Source organism: Sorghum bicolor, chromosome 4 (assembly GCF_000003195.3).
Source record: "Sorghum bicolor cultivar BTx623 chromosome 4, Sorghum_bicolor_NCBIv3, whole genome shotgun sequence".
NCBI classification, from domain to species: domain Eukaryota; kingdom Viridiplantae; phylum Streptophyta; class Magnoliopsida; order Poales; family Poaceae; genus Sorghum; species Sorghum bicolor.
Window position 1 is genome coordinate 18,095,406 of NC_012873.2, and position 13,302 is coordinate 18,108,707.

A 13,302-nucleotide genomic window follows, 5' to 3' on the forward strand; every position below is an offset into this window, starting at 1 on the left:
TACCGGTCTCATTCGATAGAGTCCAGCGGCTCGATGCCTCCCTTCGGGGGGATTCCTCTCGACTGTCTCGACCCTACCTTAGACATCGCCAGCGAGCCCTCGAGGCGGGCCTCGATTTTCGACCACTCGCTGGGGATCCCTGACTCTTGGCGCTCGAGATCGGCTGTCGAACCCTTTCGACGGGCCAGCCATCGACCTCTCGAGACTATTGTGGGCGCATACCTTGGCTTACGAAGTAAGGAAGTGGCCATGGCGGTTCGCCTTTCTGCCCGTTGGGCGCGCCTTTTTAGGCGGGTGACGTTGCGACACTGTATCGGCGGGGAATTCGGAGAGTCCGGCCTGTGAGGAGAGAAAGGACTGTCAGACGGCGCATTTATGGGGGGAGTTACCTTATTTCTCGGATCTGTCCGTTGGCGGACTGCTGCCTATAAATACGCCATCGCGTCGCCGCCGTTCTTCTCCCTTCCGCCTTCTCGCTCTTATTCTCTTGTTGCCTTTGCTTTCTCGCCGTCTCACGAGCACACGCCTCCTCGAGCTGTAGTGAATCCACCGTCCCTCCAGCCGAGATGCCTGTAAGACTCGTCGCCGCCGACGACTGGCGCCCGTCGTCGATGACGGAGCGCCGGCTGTTAGACCTTGAGAAAGAGGGACTGCTGCGCCGCCGCACCTCGCTATCGTCGCCGGAGTGGATCGCGCCGCCGGCGAGTCACAGGGGGCCTCAGCCGCCTGAGGGCTACGTGGTGTCGTTCGCCAAGTTCCACCGCCACGGTCTGGGCGCGCCCCCGAGCCGCTTCATGCGGGCCCTCTGCTTCCATTATGGGGTCGAGCTCCTGCACTTCTCTCCGAACGCCATCACCGTAGCGGCGGTTTTCGCCGCCGTGTGTGAGGGCTACCTGGGGATGATGCCGCACTGGGAGCTGTGGCTCCACCTCTACAGGGGCGAGCTTTTCCACGCCCCCACCGGAACCACGGGCGTAAGGAAGCCCGTGCGGGCGGGATGCCTCAATCTGGTGCAGAAGACGAGGAAGACGGACAGGCCGCGGGAGTACATCCCGGTAGGGTTGTCGACCAACCACGCCGGCTGGGACTCCCAGTGGTTTTACCTGCGGAACGACGACAACCTCCTGCCTTCCTACTCAGGCCGTCTGATCTTAGAGCGTCCAGCGGACTGGACATACGGCGTCGTCCAAGCTCATCAATCTCGGCTCGACCCCCTCCTCGACGCCCTGAAGAAGCTTCGCCAGGAGGGTTTGACCGCCGCTCTCGTCCTCTCGGCCGTCCATCACCGGAGAGTTCTCCCTCTGATGTCACGACCGTTGAGGATGGACGAGATGGGCCCTGGCGTCTCCTCTCGGGACCTCGAGGCGTGTCGGATGTCCAACGAGGCTCCGGCGGACGACGAAGTCGCGGCCCGAGTCAGGGCTGCAATTGCCGGTGATTTTCAGCCGGAGCATGTTAACGGCTTCCCCATGAGACCTGACGCAGGCTCGATCGATCTAGTACGCTTTCTTCTTGCGCGCAGCCTCGACTCTGGGTTTCCTTTCTCCCCTCTCTTTTTTCTAAGTCCACTTTAGTTTTGGCAGGGTCGGATTGATGTCCGGTCCTCGAGGCCTCCGGTAAAGGAGGACGAGGTCGATCGTGACAAACGGTGCCAATCTGCCGAAAAGCTAAAGTCTGCGAAGGACTCTGCAAAGAAGGGGGAGAAGAAGAAGAACCTCGACCGCCAAGCATTAGAGGCGCGTCGAGCCAAATCCAGGCAGAGGGGGGAGCCTGAGGAAGAATCCCCCAACGATGACGACGATGACGACGAGGACAGCGACGACTCTGAGGGGATGGCGTCGCGCCTCGATCGGATTCTCGAGGGCCCTCCTTGAGGTGACGTCGACGCCCCTAGGACGGAGGCGCCAGAGGAGGGTCCGAGCGGATCCCGTCGCCCTCGGGCCGACACCCCTCCCGCGACCAAGGCGGGCCAAGACGCACCGCGCCCTCCCCCAGTGCCCAGGGAGAGCAGTCTGGCTAGGCCCCAGGCGTCGGGGCCACTAACTCGTGGTCGTGCCGCGGCCTCTGAGAAAGGAGATGCCGGCCGTAGGAGCGTCATTCCCGGTGCCCGCCAGGCGGGGACCAACGCGCCTAAGCCAGTGCCTACCCTCGAGGGGCCTGGAGCCCCGACGCGGGGTGGCTCGAGGCCCACTGGTCGGGGTGGCGGAAGGCGAGCCGTTCTCCCTATGGGGTAAGCCTTTTTGATGTTGCAGTTTTTGTCTTCCCATTCCTCCACCTTTCCTCATATGCCAACCTTTTCTCAGGCTGAAGCGGACCCTTGAGCAGGCCCAGCCGTCCATGGCAAAGAAGCTCAGAACGGGTGCCGCCTCTAAGGAACCTGGTTCGTAGTTTATTTCTGGGCGTTGCGATGTTCCTGTGCCGGTTATCGTAACGTCTGACCCTTACCCTTTGTTTCGTAGGCTCCTCCAGCTCCCAACCTTCAGTCGGCGTCGAGAGGGCTTCGTCTCGTCCAGCGCCTACTCCGTCGCTGCCGACTGTTGGTGAAGCGCCCCAGACGCAAGCGTCAGAGGGAGCCCCCGAGCCCCCTAGATTGGGGGTCGAGGGGGAACCCATCACCATCAGCGACACGTCTGATGGTGACGGAGCGTCTGGGGGTGCCCGCCCCATGGAGGAGGAAACATCGACCCCTCATGTCGGGGGATCAACTCCCTGGCCCGCCGGCCTCCGCACCCTCGAGGAGCAGAAAAAGAAGAGGGAGGAGGATGAACGGCGGGAGCGCGAGGCGGCGCGGCAGCCACAGGAGCAGCAGCAGCAGCAGCAACCCCAGCCAGAGGAGCAACTGCAGCATCAGCAGGAGGAGCAGCAGCAGCAGCAACAGCAGCAGCAGCAGGGGGGCCAAGAGGACGAGCCACTCGAGCCCCCGCCTCAAGGTTTGGCCCAACCGGCGCCACTGGCGCCGCAAGAGCCCGGCGATCAGGAGGAAAATTTGCCGGTGTATGGCCCTCCCACCCCAGCATGGCTCCTCCCGGGGGCGCCTGCCGCGATCCGGGCAGAGTCGGGGCGAGCGGACGGAGTGGTGGCGCTCGCCTGTATGATGCGCTCCCCCACCGACCCCGAGTCCGAGATCAAGAGGACGATCTACGGCATGGACGGGATCGCCCCAGGGTTCCTCCGGGAGCGTCGAGAATGGGAGGACCACTTTCCCTCTGAGGAGGATGAGATTGGGTCGTCAGGGAGCAAGGACGGTACCTGGAAGACGGTGGATGACGACGGGCGGTTTCCTTGCCTCGCCGACCTGTTCTTGCGCCACGGGGGTTCCCTCGAGACCGTCGAGAACTTTATCCGCGGCGTCAAGGCGCGGGCTGATCGGGAGATGGAGAACTGGTGTCCCGATCGGATTCGTATCCGAGCTTCCACCGACCCGTCCGAGCCCAATATCTTCCTCGACGACAAGAAGGAGGTCGAGAAGTGGGAGCATGTCGAGGAGCTCCGCCTTTGGATGAAGCATGTGGTGGGGCTCCTATCGGACGTCATCAACAACGGGCTCGGGCCTGCTTATTTTGTAAGTGTTTCTCGAACTCCAATCTTCATGGTGCTTTCTGGTTTCTGTATTCTAATCCATCCGACCCTTGATTCGCAGGATATGAAAGAGACCTCTCGCATCAAGTCCAGCTTCATACACGCCACGAGGGGCGGTTGGGAGCAGCTCCCCCTCCTCAAGGATCAAATCCTCGAGTCGCAGGAAAAGCTCCTTAAAGCTTACAAAGATCTCATAGCACTCGAGGAGGAGAAGAAGGCGAGGGAGGCTGCTTTGGCCGAGGCCCGAGAGGCCTCGAAGAAGACGGAGGAGGAGGCGATGCAACTACGGGAGCGGGCTCTTACGGTCGAGGAGGCCGCGTCCAGAGCCCGGGAGGAGGCCCTGTCCTACAAGAGCGTCATTGCGGACCTGGACAAGGAGAAGGGCCTTCTCAAGACCGACCTGGACTCCCTCCGCGATTCTTTCTAGAAGATGAAAGTGGCGTACGTGGACAGTGAGGTCGCAAGGGGTGCCGCCGAGGACGTAAAGAAGAAGGTCCTCGAAGACTCGAGGCGGAGCGGGCTCGATCCCGCAGTCTCTCTAACGACGTCGAGCGTCTGAAGGGAGAATTGCTGGAGAAGAGTGGAGCCGTTGCTCAGGCTGGCAGGGTGATCGAAGATCTCCGCGTCGCCAATACTGAGCTGGCGCGCTCCAACAGAGAGATCGAGCGTGCCAACACCAGATTGGTCGGCGAGAACACGGCCCTAGAGGAGAGCATCAAAGGTATGTTTCCTTTGTCGAATTTCTTTTTCGAGGTGTGCTTGGTTTTTCCTAAGGTCTCTTTATATTGGCTCTTACAGGGCTCAAGGACGAACTCCTGGCCGCCCAAGCCGAGGCTCGCAACGCCAAGGCTCAGCTCGAGGCGGAGGTTGCTTTGAACCGTCGAGTGCGGACGACGATAAGTGATCTCTCGACCTCTTGGGAGGTCGAGCCTATGGATGAGTCGAGGGAGGACGCTCGAGGCGACGCCCTGGTCGACCAGTTGTGCTACATAGGCGCGACGCTGCGAGATCGGGTGCGGGACGCCCTCCACATCGGGGTGAAGCGGGCGATGGCGGTTGTCTGCTCGGGCTTCTCCTACGACATGGAGGTGGTGTCCCATGGCTTCGTCACCGACATCTCCAAGACCGACGCGGAGAACGAGGAGAGGCTTCATGCCTTGATCGACGACGCGGAGGCTCCTGGGGAAAGGTTGGCCAAGCTCTTTGAGCCTGAGGTGCTCCCTCCTGAGGCTAGCTCGGGCGGAGGCGAGGGCAGTGAGGATCGTGCCGCGGACTGAGGCCTGCGAGCCTGCTCAGGGCGCCTGGGGCCCCTTGTATGATATTTTGTTGATTTTGTTGCTAAGCGATACGGTGTCTTTTTGTAATTGTTAAATGCTTATTTGTCTTTCCGCTCGAGGTCCTTTTATTTCTCTTTGTTCCTACGTTTGTATCCCTTGCTAGATCTTTCGTCAAAAAACAACCTCGATTACCTCAAGGGTAAGGAAGTGAGTAGAGTTTCCGTAGCCCGGGGGCGTGGGAGTTCTCCGGCTCGTTATCCCTCGGCCTTTGGGGGGCTCGAGGCGCCTTAGCTACTCGAGCCGTGCAAGGTTTACTAAGTAAGAAAAGAAAACTTCTTGGTTTTTTCGACGCTTGGGGGGGGGTCGTCCCCCTGGTAGCCCCCGAGGGGGTGCTGACTATGATGGGTCATGGTCGGCATCCCCTTTTAACGTCGAGACTATGACTCGTAACTATTTTTAGCACAAAAAGAAGTCGCTCGAGAGAAAGACTTTATTTATTCACGCGTTTGTTTACAAAGTCTTCGTACAAAATGTAGGAACGTAAGTTTAGGGCTTCTAGGGGTAGAATCGACGTAGCTGTTCGATGTTCCATGCGTTGGTGAAGATTGCCCCCTTTTCGTCCGCCAACTTGTACGTTCCTGGCTTAAGGACCTCGGCCACCACATACGGGCCTTCCCAAGGTGGAGTCAGCTTGTGGCGTCCTTGGTTGCTTTGCCGGCGTCGTAGGACAAGGTCGCCTACGTTGAGGTCCCTCTTGCGCACGTGCTTGCCGTGGTAGCGTCGGAGTCTCTGCTGATATCTGGCAGAGTTGAGGAGGGCCATGTCTCGAGCCTCCTCGAGTTGGTCGACCGCGTTTTCTTGAGTTTCTTTGTTCGATTGCTCGTTGTAAGCCTTGGGTCGAGGTGACCCGTACTCGAGGTCTGTGGGGAGGATAGCCTCAGAGCCGTAGACCATGAAGAACGGGGTGTATTTGGTGGCCCTGCTTGGCGTTGTCCTAAGGCTCCATAGGACTGAGGAAAGCTCCTCGACCCATTTCTTGCCGAATTTCTTCAATCGATTGTAGATCCTTGGCTTGAGTCCTTGCAAAATCATGCTGTTGGCACGCTCGACCTGGCCGTTAGTTCGAGGGTGGGCTACTGCAGACCAGTTCACACGGATATGATGCTGATCGCAGAAATCCAAGAACTTTCTGCCGGTGAACTGGGTGCCGTTGTCGGTGATGATGACATTGGGGATCCCAAACCGATGGATGATGTCGGTGAAGAAGAGGACGGCCTGCTCGGAGCGGATGTTGGTGATGGGTCGAGCCTCGATCCATTTTGAGAACTTGTCAATGGCCACCAGCAAATGGGTGTATCCTCCTTTCGCCTTTTGTAGAGGTCCTACTAAATCGAGCCCCCATACCGCAAACGGCCAGGTGATGGGGATCATCTGAAGAGCGTGGGCGGGCAGATGCGTCTGCTTGGTGTAGAACTGGCACCCATGACACGAGCGTACGAGCTCGATGGCATCTGCCACAGCCGTTGGCCAGTAGAAGCCTTGCCGAAAAGCGTTCCCTACAAGGGTCCGTGAAGCGGCGTGGTGGCCACAAGCCCCCGAGTGCAGGTCATCGAGGAGTTTTCGGCCTTCTTCTACGGTGATGCAACGTTGTAAGACCCCCGTCGGGCTCCGTCGATATAGCTCGTTGTCTTCGCCATAGATCACATATGATTTGGCCCGTCGAGCGATACGACGAGCTTCTGTCTTGTCTTCTGGCAGCTCGCCGCGGATAAGGCAGTCGAGGAATGGTGTGCGCCAAACGAATGGTCGACCCGGTCGTCGTTCTATCTCCATCATCTCTTCCACCATCAAGAGCGTATCGACAGCATTGGTTGGTTGGGTGGTGGTGGCGTCGACGCCAGCCCCCGTGCCTAGGTCGACGGATGGCTCGTGAAGATCCTTTGAGAATGCATCAGGCGGCACTGTGCCTCTGGTAGATGCGATCTTGGCGAGTTCGTCGGCTGCCTCATTGTAGCGTCGAGCGACATGGACAAGCTCGAGGCCGTGGAACCTGTCCTCGAGTCGACGGACCTCCTTGCAGTACGCTTCCATTTTTGGGTCGTGGCAGCTCGAGGTTTTCATTACTTGGTCGATGACGAGTTGGGAGTCACCTCGGACGTCGAGGCGTCGGACTCCTAACTCGATAGCGATCTTGAGACCGTTGACGAGGGCCTCATATTCTGTGACATTGTTAGATGCGGCAAAATGAATCCTGATTATGTACCTCATGTGGACACCCAAGGGTGAGATGAACAGCAGGCCGGCTCCAGCTCCAGTTTTCATGAGCGACCCATCGAAATACATCTTCCATAGTTCCGCCTGGACCTGGGTCGGGGGGAGCTGGGTGTCCGTCCATTCTGCGATGAAGTCTACCAGGGCCTGCGATTTGATGGCCTTGCGAGGCGCATAAGCGAGAGTCTCACTCATGAGCTCGACCGACCATTTTGCTATTCTTCCCGTGGCTTCTTTGCTCTGGATTATTTCGCCTAAAGGAAAAGACGAGACCACCGTGATGGGGTGGCCAAGGAAGTAATGCTGCAGCTTGCGACGGGCAAGGATTACGGCATAAATCAGCTTCTGGATTTGGGGATAACGCATCTTGGTCTCCGAAAGCACCTCGCTGATGAAATAGACTGGCCTTTGGACCGGCAGCGCATGACCCTCCTCTTGTCTTTCGACCACCACCGCTGCGCTGACGACCTGGCTCGTCGATGCGACGTAGAGGAGCAGCGGCTCTGCAGGTTGAGGTGGAACCAGGACTGGGGCCGAGGTCAACGTCTTCTTCAGCCTTTCGAGTGCTTCCTCGGCCTCGGGGGTCCAAGAAAAACGCTCGACCTTCTTTAGGAGTCGATATAATGGCAATGCCTTTTCTCCTAGTCTCGAGATGAAACGGCTCAGAGCCGCCAGGCACCCCGTGACTCTCTGTACACCCTTGATGTCTCGGATCGGCCCCATTTTCGTGATGGTCGAGACTTTCTCGGGGTTGGCCTCGATGCCGCGCTGCGAAACGATGTAACCTAGGAGCATGCCTCGAGGTACACCGAAAACGCACTTCTCGGGATTGAGCTTGATCCGGCTGGTGCGTAGGCAGCTAAAGGCAATCTCCTCGTCGCTTTGACTTGACGACAATGTCGTCGACGTAGGCCTCGACTGTGGACCCTATATGTTCGCCAAACACGTGGAGCATGCAACGTTGATACGTGGCTCCCGCGTTTCGAAGCCCGAATGGCATGGTTACGTAGCAATACATCCCAAAAGGCGTGATGAAAGAGGTCGCGAGCTGGTCGGACTCCTTCATTTTTATTTGGTGGTAACCAGAATATGCATCAAGGAAAGAAAGGGTTTCACATCCCGCGGTAGAATCGACAATCTGATCAATGCGTGGCAATGGAAAGGCAACTTTTGGACATGCTTTATTCAGACTAGTATAATCGACACACATCCTCATTTTCCCATTCTTTTTCTTAACTAATACAGGGTTTGCTAACCAGTCAGGATGATGAACCTCCTTGATGAATCCGGCCGCCAAAAGCTTGTGGACTTCCTCGACAATGATCTTGCGCTTCTCCTCATCGAATCGGCGCAACCGCTGCTTTACTGGCTTGGAACCGGCTCGGATCTCCAAGGAGTGCTCGGCGACTTCCCTCGGTATGCCTGGCATGTCCGAGGGACTCCATGCAAACATATCGGCATTTGCACGGAGAAAGTCGACGAGCACGGCTTCCTATTTGGGGTCGAGGTCGGCGCTGATCGTCAGCACTTTGCCGTCGGAGTCGTTGGGGTCGAGCGGGATCTTCTTGGTTCCTTCCGCCGCCTCGAAGCTGCCCGCGTGGCGCTTAGGCTCTGGAGCCTCAGCGGCCAGGGCCTCGAGCTTCGCGACGAGCTCGGTGGAGCTCTCGACCGCCTCCCCGTACTCGACGCATTCGACGTCGCACTCGTACGCGTGCTCGCAGGAGGAACTGACAGTGACGACGCCTTTGGGACCGGGCATCTTCAGCTTCAAGTAGGTGTAGTTGGGTATGGCCATGAACTTGGCGTAGCCCGGGCGCCCGATGATGGCGTGGTACGTGCCTCGGAACCCAACCACCTCAAAAGTGAGGGTCTCCTTCCTGAAGTTGGCCGCTGTGCCGAAGCAGACCGATAGGTCAATTCGTCCTACTGGCAGTGCCTTTTTCCCTGGCACGACGCCATGGAAACCGCCGGCGCTTGGCTGGAGGCGTCCTCTATCGATGCCGAGGAGGTCAAGGCTCTCGAGGTAGATGATGTTGAGGCTGCTGCCACCATCCATCAGCACTTTCGAAAGCCGGGTGTTGACGATGATGGGGTCGACGACGAGTGGGTAGACGCCTGGGGCGACTACCTTGTCGGGGTGGTCTTCTCGGTCGAAAGTGATAGGAGTGCTTGACCAGTTAAGGTACTGGGGCACCGCCATTCTTGCTGCAAAGACTTCGCGACGCTCCCTTTTGCGCTGCCTCGTGGTCAACTGAGTCGAGGGCCCGCCATAGATCATGTAGCAGTCGTGGACGGCGGGGAAGCCATCGTCATCTTTGTTGTCCTCCTTGTTGCCAGCCTTCTCTTTCTTGGAGTCATCACGCGTATCTTTTTTGGACCCCTGACCGTCGAAATGCTTTCTCAGCATACGACAGTCCTTGAGCTTGTGGTTGGCGCCTCCCTTATGGTAAGGGCACGGCTCCTCCAACATCTTGTCAAAGATGCCTCCATCCGGAGGGCCTCGAGGCTTCTTTCGATCCATGGCGGTGACAAGGTTGTCATCGGAATCTTCCCGGTGGAACTGCCGCACTTTCTGCTTCTTTGTGTTTTTCTTGAGGCCTCGACTGGGGGTCCCATCTTCGTTGATGGGCTGCTTGCCTTTCCTCCCTTCTGAGCTGAAGAAGGCGCCGACTGCCTCCTCCCCTGCCGCGTAGTTGGCTACTACGTCCATCAGCTCGTCGACGGTCTGAGGTCGATTGCGACCTAATTCCCGCACCAAGTCTCGGCTGGTGGTGCCCGAGACAAACGCCAAGATGACGTCGTGGTCAGGGATGTGCGGCAGCTCAGTGCGCTGCTTCGAGAAGCGCCGAGCGTACTCCCGAAGAGTTTCTCCTAACTTCTGCTTGCACTTGCTGAGGTCCCATGATTTCCCTGGTCGTATGTAGGTCCCTTTGAAGTTACCCTCGAAGACTCTGACCAGATCAACCCAGTTGTGGATCTGATTGGCAGGGAGTTCCTCGAGCCATCGACGGGCGGTGTCGGAGAGGAAAAGGGGTAGCTGTCTGATGATGGCTCGATCATCACCTCGAGCGCCACCTAGCTGACAGGCCAGCCTGAAGTCGGCCAGCCACAACTCTGGTTTGGTCTCTCCATTGTACTTCGCGATGCTGGTCGGGGGTCGAAATGGATTGGGCAGGGGCGTGCTGCGGATCGCCCTGCTGAACACCCGTGGGCCTGGTGGCTCGGGAGCCACCCGGTCCTCGTCGCTGTCGTATCTCCCACCGCGATGCGCGCTATAACCGCGCTCTTCCGTGTCTCCGTGCCGGCGGCGTCGATTTTCTTTGATGTCGTGCCGCGCGTCGTGTCGATGTTGACCGTCGACGGGGAGGATGAGAGCGGTCTTTCTACCTCGAGGGGGAGGTTGTTGTTGGACTGACACCTCCTCTTCGTTTAGAGGCTGTTCGTCGCGCTTCTCTGTGGCAGCTCCTCGCCGTCGAGACGCCGAACTTTCGGCTTGTTGAACCGCCGCCACCTGGAGCAATGTCTGTACCTCATCTCGAATGCGTCGGGCCTGGGAATTCGACGGCTCTGGCATGTTACGTAGCAGCATCGTCGCTGCCACTACATTCTGGCCTGCTCGAGGGAAACGGCTGACAGGTTGCTCTGGCTCTGAGTCGCCGACGATCTGTCGATGTACCTCTCGAGCGCGTCTGCGGACACTTCCGCCCGGCGGGTAGGGCAGGTCTTGCTCGAGGTTCTGCTCGAGCAGGACGAGGCGCTCGCGGTCTTCGTCGAGCTTCATCTTGAGCTCCCGCAGCTGCGCGAGCTGCGCGGTCCTGTCTTCCTGAGGAGGGGGGTCGAGCTGTCCGTCGTTCCCAGGCGTCCTGGGGTCTTCTCGCGCTGCGGGGGCTCGACCACCTGCGGCAGCATCCCGTGTCTCGTCAGTAGTTTCTACCGCCCCGTCGATGTGATAGCATTCCCTCGTAGGGTCATAGCTGTCTGTCTCGGAGTCGGAGTCCGGTTCGGCGGCATAGAAACACCCACGTCCTTCCTCCAGCAATCATTGCCTGAGGGAGGTGATCGAGTATCGTCCGGGGCCTAGACGACGGAGGCCTTGTACTCGGGAAAGGTCCTGCAGCTCGGACGCCAACTGCCGCGCTTCAGAGCTACGTGGGAGGACCATTGGTATTTCTAGAGCCGCGGCGTTGTCCAACCCGAACGGCAGAGCCGCCCTTGGAGAGAACAACCCGTGTGGAAGTAGCCTAGCTGCGGTGGGGGAGAGCGCACGAGACGCGTCCCCTCCCGTCGTCGCGCGGTGCTGAGTCGTCGCGCTTGTTGCTCCGTCACATGGTGCTGCCGCCTTGTGGCCCACGTCCTGCCTCGCACGAGCTGTTGGTCGTGCTGAAGCAGAGGGGCCGCGGTGGTGCTGTCCGCGCCTCTTCTTAGGCGGGGAGGCGTGGTGGTGAGGGCGTCTCGGGGCCTTCAACCGTGCTGGCGTAACGCGGGCTCCTTCTGGTCCTTTGACTGAGAGCAAGATCACGTCGTAGCCGGAGCCCGTAGACGTGAACTCGAGACTCCCAAACCAAATCACCGTGGAGCGCGGAAACGGCGAGGCAAGAGTAGCCATCCGGAAAGGAGTGGGAAATCGATAAAAAACACGCAGGACCCCTACCTGGCGCGCCAACTGTCGGTGTTTTTCCCCCGGGGGGTCACACCAACGAGTAAATTTGTATGCGTGCTCCCTTTCCCGGATGGTGATGCAAGAAGACACAAAGGTTTATCCTGGTTCGGGCAAGAGAAGGCCCTACGTCCAGCGGGGGGAGAGAGTTTGTATTATCTTGCACCTAAGTGCTTGTACAGGGGCGAATACAAGCGTGGTATGAAGTGTGGAGCTCTTCTACGTATGAGTGTGGTCTTGTGTTGTCCTTCTCCTTCTATTCCTAAGTCTCTCCTTTTATAGCTCCAAGGAGAGACACAGGGTACACGCGTAGATGTTAAAGTAGGGGTCGATAGCCGCATGGAGCGCCGACCTACTCGAGGCTTCCGTACGGCATGGCCTCGAGCCGTCCCATCTTGATAGCCCGGTGATGATTACGCGTGCTCCTGCGTTCTGCCCTGCCCGCCGCCTTGCGCTGGTTCTGAGGTTGCATGCTTGTACGGTAAGGCGGCGGATCCGGCGGGGTAACTGTGATGTTGTCAGTCGACGCCCAACTTGTCCCTAGGAAGGGACCCTGTTCGGTCGAGGGTCGGACGCCGTGTAATATGCTGATATCTGGAGCGCTGACCTTAGATGTCTCGAGGGGGTCCCGATTAGACGTTCCATCCTCGTTTCCTGCGTCCTGACACGCCCTGGGTCGTTCGGTGGGAAGGCTGCAAAAAGATTGATGGGACGGAAGCCTGTTCCCTATCACGCCTCCCGTGACCTGTGCGTTAGGTGGGGAAACATCAGGCGCATTTAATGCTCCCGCCCTCGTGCGCGCGTCATGCGGCGGATGGCGCCCTCGCGCTCGATGCCCCCCGGTTCGCATGAGCCTATTCCGTATTCGACGGTAACCGGCGCTCGACGCCTGATCGATTCGCTCGACGCTATTTCCGTCTTCGAGGTTACGGCCGTCGATGGCGGCGCATAGGTAAGATTAGAGCGTCGAATTGAGGGTCTCGACCTGCGTACGGGCAATCTCATAATGCGCATCGCTGAGGGTACCCCTTACTGATACCCTCGACAAAATCTACCCCCCTTAAAATGAATCTCGTCCTCGAGATTCGAAAGAGACACAGATTCCAAAAGAGAAACAGGAAAAGATCTTGATCATTATTTCAACTTGACAACTTGTATCCCAGATGCAAGCACTTATGTTTCGGGATTACAACTTGTGAACAAAACTTCCATAAGATGTCTATTATTCGTAATTGCTCACTGTCCATCTTGACTACCAACTTTTCAACTTATACAACTCGAAGACATGATATCTCGGCATGGATATGCCTCCTCAGGTAGGAGTGGACCACCTTGATACTCAATTCTTTTCCCTGATGGTGCAGTTAAGAATATTTTCCACTGGGTAGCATAGATCACTGCCTTGTGTGCACATAACCATCCATTGCCAAGAACCAAAGGAATATTGAGTGACTCTAGCACAATGAGGTTTACAGTGAAGTTTTCCTTCTTTATGACAAGATTGATATTTGAGCAAAC